This window comes from Anomaloglossus baeobatrachus, chromosome 2 (genome assembly GCF_048569485.1).
Source record: "Anomaloglossus baeobatrachus isolate aAnoBae1 chromosome 2, aAnoBae1.hap1, whole genome shotgun sequence".
NCBI lineage: Eukaryota > Metazoa > Chordata > Amphibia > Anura > Aromobatidae > Anomaloglossus > Anomaloglossus baeobatrachus.
The window spans coordinates 615,516,152-615,536,953 of record NC_134354.1 but is presented as its reverse complement, the minus strand read 5'-3'; positions in this window follow the sequence as shown (position 1 = coordinate 615,536,953).

Here is a 20,802-nt window from a genome sequence, read left to right as displayed (position 1 = left end):
TCATCTACAAATACTAATATTTTACTCTGTAAACCATCCACCAGATCATTAATAAATATATTAAATAGTAGGGGGCCCAATACAGACCCCTGTGGCACCCCACTAGTAACCCTGGCCCAATCTGAGTATGCGTCATTAATAACCACTCTTTGTTTTCTACCACTAAGCCAGCTACCTACCCATCTACACACATTTTCCCCAATCACAAGCTTTCTCATTTTACTCAGCAGTCTTTTATGTGGGACAGTGTCAAATGCATTACCGAAGTCGAGATAAATGACATCCAATGATTCTCCTCAGTCCACGTGAGAGCTTACATCCTCATAGAAGCTGATCAGGTTAGTTTGACAGGAGCGATCCTTCATAAATCCATGTTGATATGGAGTTAAACAATTATTAACATTGAGACATTCCATAATAGTATCCCTTAAAAACCCTTCAAACATTTTAGCCACAACAGATGTCAAGCTTACCCGCCTATAGTTTCCAGGTTCCCTTTTACACCCTTTTTTGAATATTGGTACCACATTTGCTAGCCGCCAATCCAGTGGAAAAGACACAGTTTCTATAGAGTCTTTAAATATAAGGAATAGACGCCTGTCTATCACATTACTTAACTCCCTTAATACCCGAGGGTGAATGCCATCAGGGCCTGGTGATTTGTCAATTTTAATGTTACTAAGTCGGTTCTGCACTTCTTCCTGGGTTAGGCAGGTCATACTTAATGAAGCGTTTACATTATCACTCTTCATTTCCCGTGGCATATGCTTTTCCTGTGTGAACACAGTTGAGAAAAAAGTATTTAAAACATTTGCTTTTCCCACATCGCTTTCTATGATTTTACCCTCATTGTTCTTTAAAGGGCCAACACCATCAATTTTAATCTTTTTTCTGTTTATATAATGAAAGAATAGTTTGGGATTTGTTTTGCTTTCCTTAGCAATGAGTCTCTTAGTTTCTACTTTTGCTAAATGTATTTGTTTTTTACACATTTTATTTTTTTCTCTATATCTTTTTAATGCTTCTTCGCTGCCTTCTTCTTTTAGCCTTTTAAATGCCTTTTTCTTATTATTCATTGCCCCTTTTACATCCTTATTTAGCCACATTGGTTTTCTCCTGTTCCTAGCCCTTTTATTTCCGTACGGTATGGCTCACTCGCAGTGGGTGTTTAATACCGATTTAAAAATTTCCCACTTATTTTCTGTGCTCCCATTTTTGAGGACATTGTTTTTGGCAATTTGGCGAAGGTCTTCTCTAAGCTGATCAAACTTTGCTTTCCTGAATTTCAGCGTTTTTTTAACCTGCCTCCAAGGCACCTTACTGAAGGACAAGTGGAATTGTATTATATTGTGGTCACTATTCCCGAGGTGCCCATCCACTCGTACGTCTGTTATTCTATCTGGCCTGTTGCTTAAAATTAAGTCCAGAAGGGCTGCCCCTCTAGTTGAGCCCTGCACAAGTTGGGACAGATAATTATCCTTAGTTACTGACAGAAGCCAGTTTCCTTTCTGAGATACGCAGGTTTCAGTTTCCCAGTCTATATCGGGGTAGTTGAAGTCCCCCATAATAATCACCTCATTGTGATTTGCTGCTTTGTCTATTTGTTTCAATAATACATTTTCAGTAGTTTCTGTTATATTTGGTGGCTTATAACAAACCCCTATGAGGATTTTATTAGTTTTCCCTCCTTGTATCTCCACCCATAGAGACTCCACCTCTTCATTTCCCTCTTGAATATCTTCTCTTAGTCTGGGCTTTAAACTGGACTTTATATATAGACAGACACCACCCCCTTTCCTTTTTTTACGATCCCTCTTAAACAATTCATATCCTTGCAGGTTAGCCACCCAGTCATAACTGTCATCTAACCATGTCTCAGTTATTCCTACTATGTCGTATTTTTCCTCATACATTACCAGCTCCAGTTCCTCCATCTTATTGGTCAGGCTTCTTGCATTGGTCAGCATGCAGGAAAGAAGTTTTGCTCCCCTTTTCTTAGCTTCCTTCTTAGTACCCTGTCTTGGGTCCTCTTTACGGCATCTAGTATCCTTGATTAGTTTGTCCTTCTGCTGCATGTTCTTGTCTGCTGTTTTTACTCCCACCCCCTCTTCTTCTAGTTTAAAGCCCTCCTGATGAGTGTGGCAAGCCTTCTGGCGAACATGTTTTTCCCAGGTTTTGTGAGGTGTATCCCATCTCTTGCGAGAAGTCCATCATAGAGGTAATTCACTCCATGGTCCAAGAATCCAAATCCTTGCTGCCTGCACCATCGTCGCAGCCAGTTGTTCAAATCTAGTATCCTATTCCATCTTCTGACACCATGGCCATCGACTGGTAGGATTGATGAGAAAACAACCTGTACGTTCCGTTCCTTTATTTTCTTCCCCAGAATTTCAAAGTCTTCACAAATAGTTGGTAGATCATTTCTTGCCGTGTCGTTTGTTCCTACATGTATCAATACGAACGGGTATTCGTCCTTGGATCCGAGGATAGTTGGTATCCTGTTGGCCACATCCTTGATTTTTGCTCCCGGGAGGCAGCATACTTCTCGTGCGGTTATGTCCGGCCTCCAGATAGTTGCCTCCGTGCCTCTTAGTAGTGAGTCGCCCATAACTACCACTCTTCTTTTCTTTCTGGATGTTGCTCCTGAGTGTTTTTGAGTGTCTTTTGTTTCTGCTTTTGTTGACAAAGTAACTTCTTTTGATGATACTGTGTCTTCTCCTGCAGATATGGTATCATCCTGAGCTGTGCCATTTTCGTTCTCCAGCATGAGGGCTTCATATTGGTTGCTAAGCTGTGTGGGTGGTGACGACCACTTGATACGCTGGCTTCTTTTGGTCATATGTGTCCACTTTTCAGCCTCTGTATGTGTTCTGAAGCTTTTCTCACTTTCCATATCCTGAATGGTTGCTTCTGCCTCGTCCAAGAAGTCCTCATGTTCTTTAATTAACTTAAAAAGTTGCTATTCTTTCTTCCAGTCCCTGCACCTTTTCCTCTAAGAGGGCAACAAGTTTGCACTTTTGACAGGTGAAGTTGGATTTTTTGTGCGGCAGATCCGTAAACATGTAGCATGTGTTGCATGTGACCATGTGGATTTTCTTCTCTTCCATATTGCTGATGTAGCGTATAATAGGCGAAAGTCCTCAAACAGCGAGACCCGGCAAGTCCCAGCAATCGATCTGGTTAAATCCATTGTACTAAATGGTCTAAATTAAATTATATAATTTACACCCTTTATTGATCCATGATAATAGTTCTCCATTAGTTGATATAAATGTATATAGTTGGGTTTAATCCTGTAAGGTTTATGAGGATGAGGATAGTATGGTTTAATTAACTGTTGGTGAGTTTGCCTATTGGTAATAGTCAGTGTTGATTTGTAGTAGTAAAATGTCTTCAATCCATTTTTTGGTACTACAGCTATCATTGAAATGTGGGTGCCTCCTCTTTACAGATATTGGCATACCTAGAGACTGTTGATGTATATGCAGCAGTGATGGGCTTTTCTGCTATATTTACTGGTTTCCATGGATGCTAGAGATGCTATCTTGTAAGCACATTCTGGGGATCTATGAATGTGGACAATTGGTGTATGGGTTGTGCTGTTAATTGGCCATTGATCCTCCCGCATCACTATGAGCGATGGTGACGTGGGTGGGGGGGGGTGACTGTATGGCACTAACAGATGCTCTGATTCACTGTTTAATACTGTGTGTCAGTGTTGGGGACAGGCAATCATTTATTTAAATCTTGGACTCACGCCAGACCCACCCAGCTCTAGTGGCCATTCCTAAACTTTGGACCCAAAATCTGGGGTCCATTAAAAAAAACACCTCTACACACCTAAGCACTACATGTGCTGGTGCCTGTTACTCTGGATCCAACATCACTGAAGTTTGCCACCTTGGTAACAAATACCCTCGGCCAGGACTGGTCCTGCTGCCACTTTACAAGAATGTGTCTTATTGCTGACATAAAACTCTGTCAGGATTCTACACTGCTAGTGACAAGAACAGCTGTTCATGGGACTAAAAGAATGCAATTTGCACATATTCGGTCAGATTCTGGTTAGACGTGTGCTGCCTCACTCATACCACTTGTATTGAGTACATCTAGTTGGAATATGGCTGGAAGAATACAATTCTTAATTGTAATTACATGACCTCATACTCTTGGCGACGGCACCAGAGAATTCTGACAATGTGCAATGCATACTCTGTGAGGATTTAGAAGTCTGCAGACACATAGAGTAACTGCAGATTTTCATCCCAAGCTAGTGTGACGTCCTGGCAAAACCAGGTACTCACAAAGGTTGTACAGCCTCCTTGTTACCACCAGAAACCTACACATAACACACATCCATTAAACCCTAGCCACCCCCTCATGACAAAAAGGACACACCAGTGGGCGGAATCAGGCAGATGAGAACGCCCAAATAGGGGTCCTGAGGTGTCAGAGGCGGGAACACGACAGTCAAGTCAAGTTTCAGTTGGAGGGCAGAGCAGTCTCAGTCAGCGAGAAGTGAAGTCCAAGTTGAAGTGTGGAGAACTCACAGCAGTTTAGTCCAGAGTAATAGTCTTTTAACTACCCAGCTAGGTGGCGGAAAGTGAACAGGGCCACAGGTGACGGAGATCCGGTCACGAAAGACCTAAAGTGAACCGAGGAAGGGTTGTAGCCCACCGGTGCCAACAGCGGGAATCCTGTCCGGAGACCGTGCACAGTCAGGGTGCCTGGACCCTAGGGCGAGAAAGGTTACAAGCCCCTCTCCAATTAACCAGCCTTGGACATGGTTCCAGACTTTGTCCCATTAACTGCCCAGATAGAGCAAAACGGAAGCCCAACGCGGAGGATAGGGTGTCCGTCAGAACCCACTGAAATCTCAAGGGTCAACTTTCGCGGGCCACAGCTCCCAACACATACAGAACCAGGTGTGGACTTCTCCGTTCCTTGCGAAGTCGTCTAGAAGGAAAGACAAACACAAAGTGCAGGAGGAAGAAATACCTGTTAATTTATCTGGGTGCGGGACCCGAATGCACCCTCCTAAGGCAGCCGGCCACTGGCAAATCGGTTTACTACTGGATTTGTGTGAAATTACTGAACTGTGAGTACACCATTGTTCCCCGGTCAAGCCCGGCGCGCCAACTCCAGCAGCCATCACTCCCGTGTTCAATCCTCAGACCCCGGGACTTCACCTCCCCTACCCATGGAGGGGATCCCATCTTGCTGCCCTGATCCATCAGCCCCGGGCGCCCCATCACCAGACAGCAGCGGTGACAACATCCCTCACCGCAACCCACGGGTGGCGTCACAGACACAACACTTCACTTGTAAATATCCCCTTTATGACGGTTGTGAGGACGGGTGGCTGTGTGAGCCCGGGTCCGGTCACCACTCGAGCCGCAGCAGCGAACCCGGATCTGAGCAGGCCACCGAGAGAAGCGGCAGGGGCGCCCACCCACAATACTTGCACAACCTCTTTACTCTAGCTGCAGCAAGTTCTCCAGCAATTAGTAATAATCTTGGATCAGATTTAGTTATTCTGACAGCCTTGTCTTTGTTCTATTGTGCACTCTTCATCCTTTCCCTTCCACCTTCAGTTCTCCAGTAGAGTGAATAACCTTCGGTATAGTGTGTAAAATAGTACTGTGTTTTTCCAAAAAGAAGACCTACCATGAAAATAAGCCCTAACATAATTTTTGGTTCATGTTTGAACTATAAGCCCAAAAATAAAATAAGACCTAGTTACAGTCAAGACTGGAATTTGGTGATGACTGGTGAATTGCCTCAGGGATACTCTCTTAGAGGTCCCCAAAATTTCCATTTCAAGGTAAAAACTGGTTATGGACCTTTGGTAACATCAAGGTCATGTTAATATGATGTTACCAAAGTTCCTTTAACTGCATGAATTTGGAGAAACTAAAGAGGAGACAGGCAAGTATGCATAGTTGATTTTAGATGAAACATGAGGAAAACTGGGAAATTTTTCATGGCCCCCACTCTTAGTGTTTACGAGTATTTTTATTCTGAGGTTAAGTGTCATGCTAGGAATGGTGAAGTACCACGCGTATAGTGAAAGGGAAGGGAAATCCTGTGTCCAAGAAAGAGGGAGATGGTGACCTCTGACCAAACCTTCCGCTGGAGCCTAGCTCCCGGAACCCCTCCTAGATATGTTCTGCACCTATGCGCTGAGCAAGATACCTGGCCCTGGCTGAGCCTGAAGTGGGCTGTAGTTAAGGAGGGGATTGGATGAGCGCTTAGTCAACCTCACTAAACTCTAAAGAGGACACAGTAAGCACAAACAGGGAGAAAGTGAACGAATAACTTATCTCCAAGAAGACTCAGGGAGAGGAACAGCACTAAACAACAATGTTTCTTCAGAATGATTAGAAGCCGACCACTTGCATCCAAGGCCTGTATAGGAATATAACTCTATCCCCAGCAAACACCAAGGAAAAATATGGAAATTTAAAGACACAAGGGGAAGTCCTGATGATTAGCAGCTGAAATGAAAGGATATCCGCAGGGTCCTAAAAGGAAAGGATTAACCCCAAACAGAGAAGATACATAGCATATAATTTACATTACAGCAGGAAGAAGAGTGTAACCAAACATTATGACCTTCTACAGCTAGACACCATAGGACTGACATCTGTGACACTCTATTGACATTAAGACTGCTTAAGCATATTTGGAGACATCAGATTCATGTGACCATAATGTCACCAAAGGTCTTGTAACTGCAGGAGTCTAAAGCAACTGAAAAGTAGACAGGCTGGTATACACCGTAGGTGCAGTGTGTGAATATTTACATGTGTATGTGCAGTGTTCATGTAATGACATGATTATATTTGAAAACATAAACTTGTTTTTATATGCTGTTATTTATTGAACGCAGTGTAATTGACCTCACATAGTTTCTGCTTTATGTTTTATTCAAGTCATATATGACATTGTACTAAACTGACCTTTGTGTGTCAGGTTTAAAATATTTTACTCTTTTTTATAAACAAGCAATCTATGTGATATGTGTCCGTATATATATTACATTTTGATTAAAATTACATCTCCAATGACTTAGGTGTTTTCTGGATTCCTCCTTGATATATCATCTCTCAGTGTATTTTATTAAATTGTGTGATTTTATGTTATAAATGTATCAATAAAAGCATTTGTATTCTTATTACCTGACTTAATACTTGCATAGTCAACAGCATGCAAGTTAGAAACTAATTTGACACAATCATTTCCCACTCACAGAATGCAGTGGTTGAACATGAGTGAGTCTGCCAGATGAGTCTTATCACTGCATACAGCCCGGCTCCTTCTATACAACTTTCTCCACTAAGCAAGTTATAATAATGATGATCATCATGCTCAAGCTTCTCAACCCCTCTCTAATTTGCACACCGTATAGTGATCTAGAGAGGCGTGACTTTGGACGAGGCAGCCAACAACAGGGCCCTGAACCTTTGAGGCCCATGGTAGTGATGTGGTCTGCTATTAGTAGTATGCCACTGAACACATTTAAAATTAAACCTTGTCTTTATTTTTTTAGCAAAAAATAGCCCAAAATGCATTGTATGAACAATTAAGTAAACCATCTGCTTCTATAGGAAAAAAATAGGCAACATAGCTGTCACAGTAAGTTCTGCGAAACAAATGCCTGTGGTTAATTGCTCATCAGCAAGTGCAACACCTCTGCAAAATTAAAAGTTTTAGCAGTTTTTTGGTCTGAAGCATTCAGGCAGTTAACTCAGACCAAGCAGGAAAGATGTTAGGCATACATCTGATGGTCAGACATCCCACAGGAGGAGCAAAGACCCAAATCTCGCTGCCTTCATCTATGCTGTTAATGAGACTAATTCACTAAATCTGCATGGATTCTTCTGTAGACACTGGGGACTTACCAGTCTTAGGGAGTACAGCATTAGCAGGAAGTAAATACATACAAATACATGGTTGAGTCAAGGGAGTAAGGAGCAGGAAACAGTGTAGAAAATCCACAATGTAATCAAAAAGTCTCAGATTGAAATAATAGCAAAGCACCTGATCATTCCAATTTGAGGCTATGGCTCAACTTTTTAACTCACTACAGTACTCCTAACCAGAACTTTTCAGATATTAGCATAGAACTGCATTTCTTTGAAAAGTATCGGTCATAGCTGTCACACATGAGTCCAACAAACTCAAAGAACACGTCAACTGTGAACAGCTTAGGAAACAAAAGAGGGGGAAGGACCAAAGTTTTGCAATTTCTTTGCAACAAAGATATAATGAATCCCATATGCTTGGTCTTGGAACCCATCTGCTTTCAAGTCGAGTAAACTCATCTTAAGTTTGGAAGAAGACCAATGTGCTGCAACAGCTTGGGCCTGAGTGGTTTCATAAATGCTCAATTTGCTCTGCAAGTTATTGTGCCAAATGGTTCAAGCTCTTCAATTGATTAATCACAGGTTAGAATGTGTCCATTTACTTTTGATCACTTATGCTGTGAAGAAGGGCTATTAGAGATAGTCTGGCAACTCTTAAGGGACAGATAAGCCACTTTATCTAGTAGATCCTAGTGGTTGCCATGGCATTTAACCTCTTAACCCTATACAAGTATTTGGACTTACACCAGAGCCCCGCGGTTGGGTCCATGGATTGGTTGACTGTTGTGGAGCTGGCTGGCAGTAGTTGGTCAGAAAGCAGGTCAATGACTCAGGGTCAGGTACAAGAATAGCTGAGCAGTATCAAAGAAGCAGGAGTGCAACAGATTAAGTGAACTTATAACTAATAAGTTGAAGTAGAAAATTATGAGCTTTGATAGTTTAAGCCATGCCCAATGCTTCATTTTTTGAGCAAGTTCAGGAGTTAACCTTCAAGCTCACTGTCTAGACAGCAACTATAGTCCTAAAATATCAGCCAAAACTGCTGTACTGTGGCCAAGTGTAAATTATATCAATGACATGGTGCCACCAGACAATAGATGCAGAAGCAGAGGGAATGAGCAAAGACATGGATGTAACAGGGAGTCGCTGTTAGCAGCATAAAAATCTCCATCACCTGTGTCACAAGTCATCTGAACAATAAAATTATCAACACAAGTCTCAATTGTTCTCATTTGCCTACGGCAAACATATTAATTTTGAGAAAGCAGAGCTTTTTATGGAACATATGGCCCATCATTCAACTCAGTCACAGCAGGATGATGTTACCTCTAACAAGACAACCAATAGTTCAAGTGTTTTGCAGAAAATCGTCTACTTCATCACAAATGACTAAAACAGATAATTTTTGGACCATTTTTTAAAAAAAACATGAAAAGTCTCTCAATGCACTGTTATAAAATGGTATTTTTTGGTATCTAACAGATTTTGATTTGTTTCCATGGTGGGTTAACTTTGACATTAAAAAAGTTTTGTTTGCAGAGCTTGAAAGGGGTTGGAAACAGTCCCAGGAGACCTCAAAGTATTATACAAGTTTTGTAAGGACAATTGGAATCTTTCCAGTATTTTTGATTTGTCGCAAATTGAACTTTTTGGAATACATTTGCAAAGCTGGTGAATTTGAGTTTCAAAAGATTTGCAATTTTCTAGCTACAGTATAATCCATTTTGATGTCTGGAAAACACTATTTTTTGGTTGGTGTAGCCTCAGAATAATAATAAGAAGTTATGATATACAGTACACACTTACACAGACCAAACAGCAATGGCAAGTTGTTCTTAAAATAATGAAGATAATTAATGGTAAATTCAAAGATGAGTTATATAGTAATATTTAATTGTCAATACAGTCTTTTGTACATCAAAGTGACATGTGAGGCCATGTAACCAAAATATAAACATTGGACTAAACTGTTCCATTCAACAGGACAATGATCTGAATCCCACCATAAAATCTGCAACTGAAATCCTGAATAAGAAAAGAAACAAGATGTTGCAACAGCCCAATCAAAATCCAAAAATTAAACCAATTGAAATGCTGTAGCAAGATCTTGAGTCAGCTTCACATATATTAATTCCCACAAACCTCATTGAACATTAAGCAACTTGTGAAGAAGTGGTGGTGAAAACTCCTCCAAATCAATGTGAAACACTGATAAAGTCATACAGAAAGCAATTTCTATAATTTATTGCTGCAAACATTCTACAAGCTTTTGTCTCATAGAATGCACTTTTTAATTTTTCAAATTTTTCTCTCACTCTGTTTATTTATATGCAGAGCTGTATGTAGGGGGGGGTTAACGGGGCATGTGTCCCGGGCACAGCTCTCAGCGGGTGCCATTAGACCTCCTGAAGCGGCATTCCGAGGTGTTTCCCCAGTGGCTGCATTTTGCCGCTCCTTATAGTTGGAGCATGGACAGACTTTTGGTAAAAGTTCAATTCTAGACTCTGTCTTAACCCCAACTTGGCCACAGACCATGAACCCCATATAAGTAAATGGGGACCCGCACTTTGGTTCTATGAAATGTCTGTAAAATAGTGATAGTAAGAGCTAGGGGCTGGTAAAAAAAAGGAAGCAAAATAAAGGTAAGAGCAGGACAATTGCCCTACAAACAAATGTGGATAGACAATACATAAAAAAAATTCTTGGGGATTCCTGCAGCCCTCAGCTTTCTGATTTACCTTGGCTAGTTATCAAAAAGAGAGTAGATCCTGAGGCATTATTTAAAATTATCTATTTAAATAATTTTAAAAAAATGTTGTGGGATCCCCCTACTTTTGATAACCAGCCAAGGTAAAACAGACAGTTTGGCGCTGGTATAATCAGGCTGGGAAGGCTCATGGTTATTATGATTTTCCCAGCATAAAAATAGCAGCACACCCTAGATGTGGTGCATTCATTAGATGTATCAATTGTGGTGCTTTGCCTCGGTTCATCCCATTGTCCTGGGGCAGTGGCAATCAGGGTAATACTTTTGGTGTTGATGTCAGTTGTGAATTGAGGCTGGAATCAAGCCCAGGGCTTAGTAATGAAGAAGCATCTATCAGCACAACCATTATTATACTACCATATTACCCAGCTAGTGTACAGACTTCCCCATATTCCCTGATTCAACAATTTTATTAATCCAAAAGAAATAATCAAAGTTCCATCATAATCCAATTGGGTAATGTCCCAAGAGGCCATTGATTCATATGGAGCTTAGTTCTGAAAATGTTCTCAGAATAAGGCTACATCACTCATGTTCAGCGGCAGGTACGGAATTCTCTCAAGCTAGAAGTATCCCGTGACATATTTAAAATATTACATGTATAATTAATAAAATTATGTGAAGAACAGATTTATAAAGTTAAACTGTTTTATATAGGCATGTATTTTCTTTTAGCATGTAGATTACTTTCTTGTTTTTGCAGTTTTTTGCAGATTTCAGTGATAGAGTTAAATACAGTACCACATTTTCTTTTCTATTTGAAACAAAGCATTCCTATTCCCCCTTTACACATTTTAAATTGAAGTATTATGGATCTCTGAAGGGAATATAGCTTAGCTGTAGGCATGAGGCCTAAAATGGTTCCCTTCTGTAATGATAGACAAGTATACCTACAAACTAATTAGATCCGCAAGCATACTTGTCAAAAGAATCATGTCAGCAAGCAAATTAGGATAATAGAAAATATCAAACTGGCAGAGCTACCCATGAAAAACAAAAGACTCCATGTCCCCTGCAACATTAGGAATATAATTGATGTGGGTTTAAATGACAAGACAAAAAGAAAACTAATGAAAAGTAACATGTACATTAAACTTCAACTTAAAAACAGTAAAATTGCCCTTGAATAAAACTATAAACAACAAACATCTTCTGACTTTTCTTATTAGATGTGATCTCTTGACAATTAGTGACCCACTTGCAGTTCCCTGTTCAGCTATGGAGCTGAAAAGTTGAATTTATTTTTATTTACACTGAGTGGCCTTGGGCATCATTAGATGGGCTGCTTTCTTGTACTTATTTTAAAAGTAAGATTAGAAGTAAATTAAATACCTTCATATATTTATAGCTTTGCATTGTACTTGGGAATCAATTATTAATATATTTTACAACTTTTAAAAATGTAATAATTAGAGATGATCAAATTAATTCAAAGCAAATTAATTCAAGAAAAATGTAATAAAAAATGTGTCATTCAATTTGAGTAAATAATCAAAAATATATGACATATTGCAAAACAGTGTATTAAGGGTGCATTACAAGCTGCGACATCGCTACCAATATATCGTCGGGGTCACGTCATTAGTACGCACATTTGGCGCCGGTAGAGACATCGCAGCGTGTGACACCAAGGAGCGACGATCAATGATCGCAAAATCGTTCAAAAATGGTGATCGTTGACACGTCGCTCCTTTCCTTAATATCATTTCTGCCACAGGTACGATGTTGTTTGTCGTTCCTGCGGCAGTGCACATCGCTATGTGTGACACTGCTGGAACGACAAACATCTCCTTACCTGCATCCACTGGCAATGTGGAAGAAAGTAAGTGGGCGGGACGTTACGTCCCACTCATCTCTGCCCCTCCACTTCTATTGGCTGGCCGCTTAGTGACGCCGCAGTAACATTGCTGTGACACTTAACGCACCTCCCCCTTGAAGGAGGGATTGTTCAGCGGTCACAGCGACGTCGCTGCACAGGTATGTGCGTGTAACGCTGCCGTAGCGATAATGTTCGCTATGGCAGCGATCACCAAATGTCGCATGTATGACGGGGGCAAGTGCTATATCACTCGACATCGCTAGCAATCAAAAGCGATGTCGCAGCGTGTAAAGCACCCTTTAGACCTACAAAGCAGACATGACCTACCTAAGCTGTGACCACTCGAGCCTCCCTATATATCTTTGCAGTTATTATATAACATGGCATATTAATTATTTTCTTGATGTGCGTAAACTGTGGACTACACAGTGTGGCGGGGTGTACAGCAGAGCAAGGAGAGACAACAGGCCGAGGATGATCCAACAGGTTTACTAACAGGAATACAGGAACAGCACACGACAAGTCAAAATAAAACAGATTCGGGGGCACCTCCCGATAATCCAAACTGCCAGATCACGACGTAATAGTCCTTTTCAGAGTCCCAGAAATCCCACACAATCCACTGGACGGCGAGATCTGTCAGCGGAATCAGATCTCGCTCCCTTCCTCTTCAAAACTCAGCTCCCAACTGCACTTAGAAACAGGAGTGTATTGTCTGAGCTCGTGGGCCCGCCCCTTAAGGGTAGGGGTCTATGCAATGGTTGGGCCCACTAGAAGATTCTAGAAGGTTGGCTCCGAGATGTCTACAGGTTTGTGTAGTTGGCGTTATCCACTGCTTACGAAACAATGGGAAGTTCCCCTGGCTGTGTGGACAAGAGATAATTGCATTATGGGCCCAGAGACACAGGAGATGGGGGGAAGGTATGGTTACTTACATACCAAGACATTTCAATGTGTTCAGTAAGTACAACCAAAGGAAAGTTACATCACATCCTGACATAGTATTACAGCAAATACAGTGAGAAGGTAAAATACATCACATGGCATCTTATACAAAAAATATGGGATGGAGAAAAGCACATACATCATGACACACAGTAACAAAGGTTAAATTAGACAAAACTTATGAAGTCATATTTGGTTATTTTCACTGATAATAGTGTTTCTGTTCACATTGTTTACTATCTTACTAGTCTCTGTATAACATGAAGAAGACTAAAATAACCTGTAATAATATAAAACCTAAATTATACTTTGTTACAACATATAGTCACAAAAAATAATTATCAAATAATACATAAAGTGTCTATGGTGTATTAAGACAAATATGTGAACATCTTTTGGCTAAACGTATTAATTTTGTATCAGAAAGAGAACCAACATTGGGCAGCAGTCTATCCCCTAGTCCACATATTAATATAGACAATACAGTACATAAAAGTTGGTTAAATATTAAGGTTTCTTTAAATGTAACTAAAGTGAATGCAATTGCTGTGACCATGCTCAGGTGTATAATTTTTTCTCTTAAGTTATTACATACAAAATTTACAAAATGTATTCCTCCATAAACTGTGACACAAGTTTAATATTTACATTTAAATGTAGGAGCTGCTTGAATATGCGGGATGTACAATTGGCTCCTTAAAATTTTTTATTAGGAGGCATCTTTCTTAGTGATGGGCAAACCCCCCGATGTTCATGTTCGGGAGCCTCGCCAGAACGTTTTGTAACGTTCTAGTTCGGGTTCTGTGATAACGCGAATTTGTGTGCGAACACCGAACTTGGAACTTGAACTTTACAGTTATGGAATGGGACGGGGAGCTGTAAAATAAAGAATATAGTTAATAATAAATATTGTAAGTATACTTACAAGTCCCGCGATGCATCCTGCAGACCCACTCAGCAGCTTTTTCCCGGCCACTTCTGCTTCCGGGTCCGATCATTGCTGTGCCCCCGGGTAAGCACTACTGACTAAAGGACCTTCCATAATGTCATAGCCATGTGACCAGTCTGGTGTGAATGTTGTACAGACATTGGGTTACAGACTGGACACATGGCTATGACATCACAGAAGGTCCTGTAACTGACTAGGTATCAACATTCATACCAGACTGGTCACATGCCTTTGACATCATGGAAGGTCCTGTAAGTCAGATATAGCAGAGCTGAAGATGCTCGCCCGTCTTTGGACTATGTCAAAGGGGGTTTTATGGTAATAAAGATGGAGTCCTAAATGTCTTCTGTTTTTTCTCTGTGATGTTGTTTTATTTTATTTTACCGTTAAAATAACAGACAATCACAGACGCTCTCACAGAGTGCGCATCTGTGATTGGATGCTGGAGTAATCTGAGAAGCAGGTAGAGCAATGTAAGCTCTGCTTTATCACTCTGTACAGACAAGTGTCTCTACAGAGCGAGAAGCAGGGAGAGCATTGTCAGCTCTGCTTCATCGCTCTGTAAAGACAAATGTCTCCACAAAAAGAGAAGCAGGCTGACACTGAAGGTATGATTCCACTTGCGTATGACTCGTGCAAGTCTCGCATTGCATCACCCCGCATGGCCTGAAACTCTACTGACAGGAGCACCTCAGCTGCATGGAAATACATGCAGTCGACCCGCTCCTTTCGGGAAAGTGTGCGCGGTGCCTGGTGATGCGATATGAGACTCGCACAGTGACAGTCAAAGTTCAATCTAGTCCATGAGCCATGGACTCTGGTGAAACCTGACGTCACCGCGAACATGGTTGAAAACAGCCGAAGACTGCTGAGTGGCGAGGAGTTCAATGAATACCCCCGGAAGTTAACAGGACCTTCCAAGACATCATAGCCATGTGACTAGTCTGTAAGCTAATGTCTGTACAACATTCACACCAGACTGGTCACATGGTTATGATGTCATGGAAGGTCCTTTAGTCAGTGGTGATTACCTGGGGGCACAGCAATGATCGGATGCGGAAGCAGAAGCGGCTGGGAGACAGAGTCTGCAGGACATGTCACGGGACCTGTAAGTATTATCATAATATTTTATAATATTGTGCTTATTTTACAGCCCCTGGACCAGAACTGTACCTGAACTGTAACATGAGCTTCCCAGGAAAGCTTGTGTTCGCGATCATGTGCACGAACCCTATGTGTTCAATATGCACCCCGAACTTAACTGTTCGGGTTCGCCCATCACTAATCTTTTTGATGTTCCCAACAAATAAATAGTTGACAAATTAGCAGTATCCCAACATTTCAGTGATATTCATGAAGGAAATGTTACACACTTCTCTGTTATAGCTATATAAAAATGTTCAGGCCAGTGAAAGGATGGGACCATAAAAGAAAGTTGTTAAACAGAGAAGGCTGGTGCATTTATGTTTTACAATCACGTTTTGCTTTATGCAATGGTTAAGGACATAGCTCTGAAACATGTTTTCAATGTCTAACTCTTGTATGATTTATTGTGAGCTGGTTTATTTATCTACAATAAAGAAGATGCATTTTAACAAGTCATAATGACTACTGCTGGATCATATCTCATCTCTTGAAATAAAAAATGATATCCCCATCAAAATTCTTAGCAATGTTTTAAGTTTTGGATAATCCTTAAGAACGATCTTTAATTGCAGTTGTATCTTGACAATCTGGCATCATTGAAGTGACTTTTTTTATAGAGCTTTTAAGTTGAAATGAAGGGACTATATCAAGCATGCCTCTGATTTTCAATTTTTATTTGTTGTCTTGTTTTGTCTATTTTCGCCGTCTGTATTTTCAGAGATATAACCTCTTACTCTATTAACCTGTTAAGGACGAAGCCAATTTTGGCCCTAATGACCAGGCCAAAGTTTACAATTCTGACCACTGTCATTTTATGAGGTAATAACTCTGGAATACTTCAACAGATCCCGGTGATTCTGAGACTGTTTTTTTGAGAAATGTACTTCATGATAAGGGTACATTTAGGACAATCTTTTTTTGCTTTTATTTGTGAAAAAAACAGAAATTTGATGGAAAAGTTTTAAAATTTTGCAATTTTCAAACTTTTAATTTTTATGCCCTGAAACCAGAGAGTTATGTCGCACAAAATAGTTAATAAATTGCATTACCCACATGTCTACTTTACACCAGTGCAATTTTTGAAACAATTTTTTTTGGGATTAGGAAGTTAGAAGGGTTCAAAAGTAATCAGCATTTTCCCATTTTTTCAACAAAATTTACAAAACCATTTTTATGGGACCACATAATAATTGAAGTAATTTTGGGAGGCCTAGGTGACAGAAAATACCTAAAAGTGACACCATTCTAAAAATTGCACCCCTCAATGTACTTAAAATCACATCCACGAACTGAATTAACCCTTCAGATGCTTCACAGGAACTAAAGTAATGTGGAATGAAAAAAAAATATAACTTAAAGTAAAAGTGTTGCTCTAGAAACAATTTTTTCACTTTTTCAAGAAATAACATAATACAATGGACCCCAAAATTTTTTACCCAGTTTCTTATGAGCATGGTGATACCCAACATGTGGTCAGAAACCTCTGTTTGGACAAATGAGAGTGTTTGGAACAGAAGGAGCAATATTTAAATTTTGGAATAGAAATTTGGCTGAAATAGATTGCAGGCATCATGTTGGATTTGCAGGGCCCCTAAGATACCTAAACAGCAGAAACTCCCACCAGTAACCCCAATGTTAAAATTAGACCACTTATTGATTTTATCTAGGGATATAGTGAGCATTTTAAACCCATAGTTACTTCATAGAATTTGCTAACATCATCATATTGAAAATGTTCTTTTTTTTCACAAAAATGTTGCTTTAGCACCAAATTTCTCACTTTTTCAAAAGATAACACCAAAAAGTGGACCCACGGTTTGTTACGCACTTTCTTATGAGAATGGTGATACCTGACATGTTGTCAGAAACCTCTGTTAGGACAAATGGGAAGGCTCAGAACAGAAGGAGCAATATTTGAATTTTGGTAAGCAAATTTGGGTAAAAAATATTGCGCGTATCATGCTGCCTTTGAAGGGCACCTAAGATGCATAAATAGTTGAAATCTAGCCACAAGTGACCCCATTTTGTAAACTAGACACCTCACGGACTTTATATACATATTTGGTGAGCACTTTTAATCCCCGGGTGCTTCACAGACGTTTATGACATTGAACTGTGAAAATAAAAATTTAAATTTTTACCACAAAATTGTTACTTCAACTAGATAGCTTTTCTTTCACAAGGGTAACAGGAAAAAAATGCACTATAGAATTTATTGTGCAATTTCTCCTGAGTATGCAGATATCTCAAGGTGGTGGAAATCCACTAATTGGGCACAGCAAGGCTCAAAAGGGAAAGAGCGCCATTTGACTGGAAAATTGTCTGGAATCATTAGTAAATGCCATGTCACATTTGGAGAGCCCCTAAGGTGCGTAACCAATGGAGCTCCCCACATGTAACCCCATTTTGGAAGCTAGACCCCTCAAGGAATGTAGCTAGATGTTTGGTGATCACCTTGAATCCCCAGGGGCTTCAGAGAAGTTTATAATGTTGAGCCATGAAAATTAAAAAAATACATTTTTACCACAAAATTGTTACTTCAACTACATAGTTTTTTTCACAAGGAGAACAGGAGAAAATGCACCAAACAGTTAATTGTGCAATTTCTCCCAAGTACAAACATACCTCATATGTTGTGGAAATCAACTGTTTGGGAGCGTGAGTGCAATTTGACTGCAAAATTGGCTGAAATCACTAGGAAACACTATGTCATGTCTGTAGAGCCCCTGATGTGCCTAAACAGTGGATATTCCCTACATGTGACGCTATTCTAGAAACTAGACCGCTCAGGAATTTTATTAACCCCTTAAGGACAAAGCCAGTTTTGTACTTAATGCCCAGGCCATTTTTTGCAATTCTGACCAGTGTCCCTTTATGAGGTTATAACTCTGGAACGCTTCATCGGATCCCAGTGATTCTGACATTGTTTTTTCATGACATATTGTACTTCATGATAGTTATAAATATATAACGATATTTTTTGCTTTTATTTGTGAAAAAATTGGAAATTTGATGAAAATTTTGCAATTTTCAAACTTTTAATTTTTATGCCCTTAAACCAGAGAGTTATGTCACACAAAATAGTTAATAAATAACATTTCCCACATCTCTACTTTACATTAGTGCAATTTCTGAAGCAACATTTTTTGGGGTTAGGAAGTTAGAAGGGTTCAAAGTTCATCAGCAATTTCCCATTTTTTCAACAAAATTCACAAAACCATTTTTTTAGGGACCACATCACATTTCAAGTGACTTTGAGAGGCCGAAGTGACAGAAAATACCCAAAAGTGACACCATTCTAAAAACTACACCCCTCAAAGTACTCAAAACCACATTCAAGAAGTTTATTAATTTCTTGTGAGCACGCTGATTAGAGTTGAGCGTGGTTCGTGGTTCGTGGTTCTCCAGTTCTAGGCTCGAGTGATTTTGGGGCCTGTTCTAGATCGAACTAGAACATGAGCTTTTTGCAAAAGCTCGATCGTTCTAGAAACGTTCGAGAACGGTTCTAGCAGCAAAAAAACAGCTAAATCCTAGCTTGGTTTCTGCTGTAATAGTGTAAGTCACTCTGTGAATCACACTATTATGACATTTCAGTGTATAGTGTGCGTGAACAGCGCCTTCAGATCACTGTTGTTTCTATAATGGCGATCGCCTTTTTTTTTTTTTTTTCTTGTCTTCCTTCCCTAAGCGCGCGCGTCTTGTGGGGCGGGCCAGCATGTCAGCCAATCCCAGACACACACACAGCTAAGTGGACTTTGAGCCAGAGAAGCAACGGCATGTGTGATAGGATGTCCATGTCACATGTCCCTGCATTATAAAACCGGACATTTTCTTCCAGGACGCCATTATCTGCCTTCTGCGTCTTTGGTGTCAGACATCACTGTCGCAGCTCCGTCCTCCTGAGTCCTATCGCCGATACAGCTGTATGCGCTGCATACACAGCATTAGACAGCTTAGGGAGAGCACTTTATAGCAGTCCTTTTAAGGGCTCAAACCGGCAGGGTCAGAGTTAAGGTGAAAGGTCCTGAAAACAGCGCCAGCGTCTGTGTAGCCAAGGTCAGGGATTTCCTCCCTGCATTTCCCTATTAGGAGGGATAGAAAGGCAGGCTTCCATTCCTCTACCCAGAGCCCCAAAATCCTGGCACTGTACCCTCGTGTCCTCTGCATACTCCAACTCATTATAACTAAGCCATTATACTAGCAAACACTCAGTGTACCTAGTGGCATCCTAAACGTGGCTATTGGACTTTGCTATAGTCCCACTAGTGCAAAGACATTTGCAGAGCGCATCTGCCTGCGTTGCACACTCCAACTCATTATAACTAAGCCATTATACTAGCAAACACTCAGTGTACCTAGTGGCATCCTATACGTGGCTATTGGACTTTGCTATAGTCACACTAGTGCAAAGACATTTGCAGAGCGCATCTGCCTGCGTTGCACACTCCAACTCATTATAACTAAGCCATTATACTAGCAAACACTCAGTGTACCTAGTGGCATCCTATACGTGGCTATTGGACTTTGCTATAGTCCCACTAGTGCAAAGACATTTGCAGAGCGCATCTGCCTGCGTTGCACACTCCAACTCATTATAACTAAGCCATAATACTAGCAAACACTCAGTGTACCTAGTGGCATCCTATACGTGGCTATTGGACTTTGCTATAGTCCCACTAGTGCAAAGACATTTGCAGAGCGCATCTGCCTGCGTTGCACACTCCAACTCATTATAACTAAGCCATTATACTAGCAAACACTCAGTGTACCTAGTGGCATCCTATACGTGGCTATTGGACTTTGCTATAGTCCCACTAGTGCAAAGACATTTGCAGAGCGCATCTGCCTGCGTTGCACACTCCAACTCATTATAACTAAGCCATTATACTAGCAAACACTCAGTGTACCTAGTGGCATCCTATCTGTGGCTATTGGACTTTGCTATAGTCCCACTAGTGCAAAGACATTTGCAGAGCGCATCTGCCTGCGTTGCACACTCCAACTCATTATAACTAAGCCATTATACTAGCAAACACTCAGTGTACCTAGTGGCATCCTATCTGTGGCTATTGGACTTTGCTATAGTCCCACTAGTGCAAAGACATTTGCAGAGCGCATCTGCCTGCGTTGCACACTCCAACTCATTATACTAAGCCATTATACTAGCAAACACTCAGTGTACCTAGTGGCATCCTATACGTGGCTATTGGACTTTGCTATAGTCCCACTAGTGCAAAGACATTTGCAGAGCGCATCTGCCTGCGTTGCACACTCCAACTCATTATAACTAAGCCATTATACTAGCAAA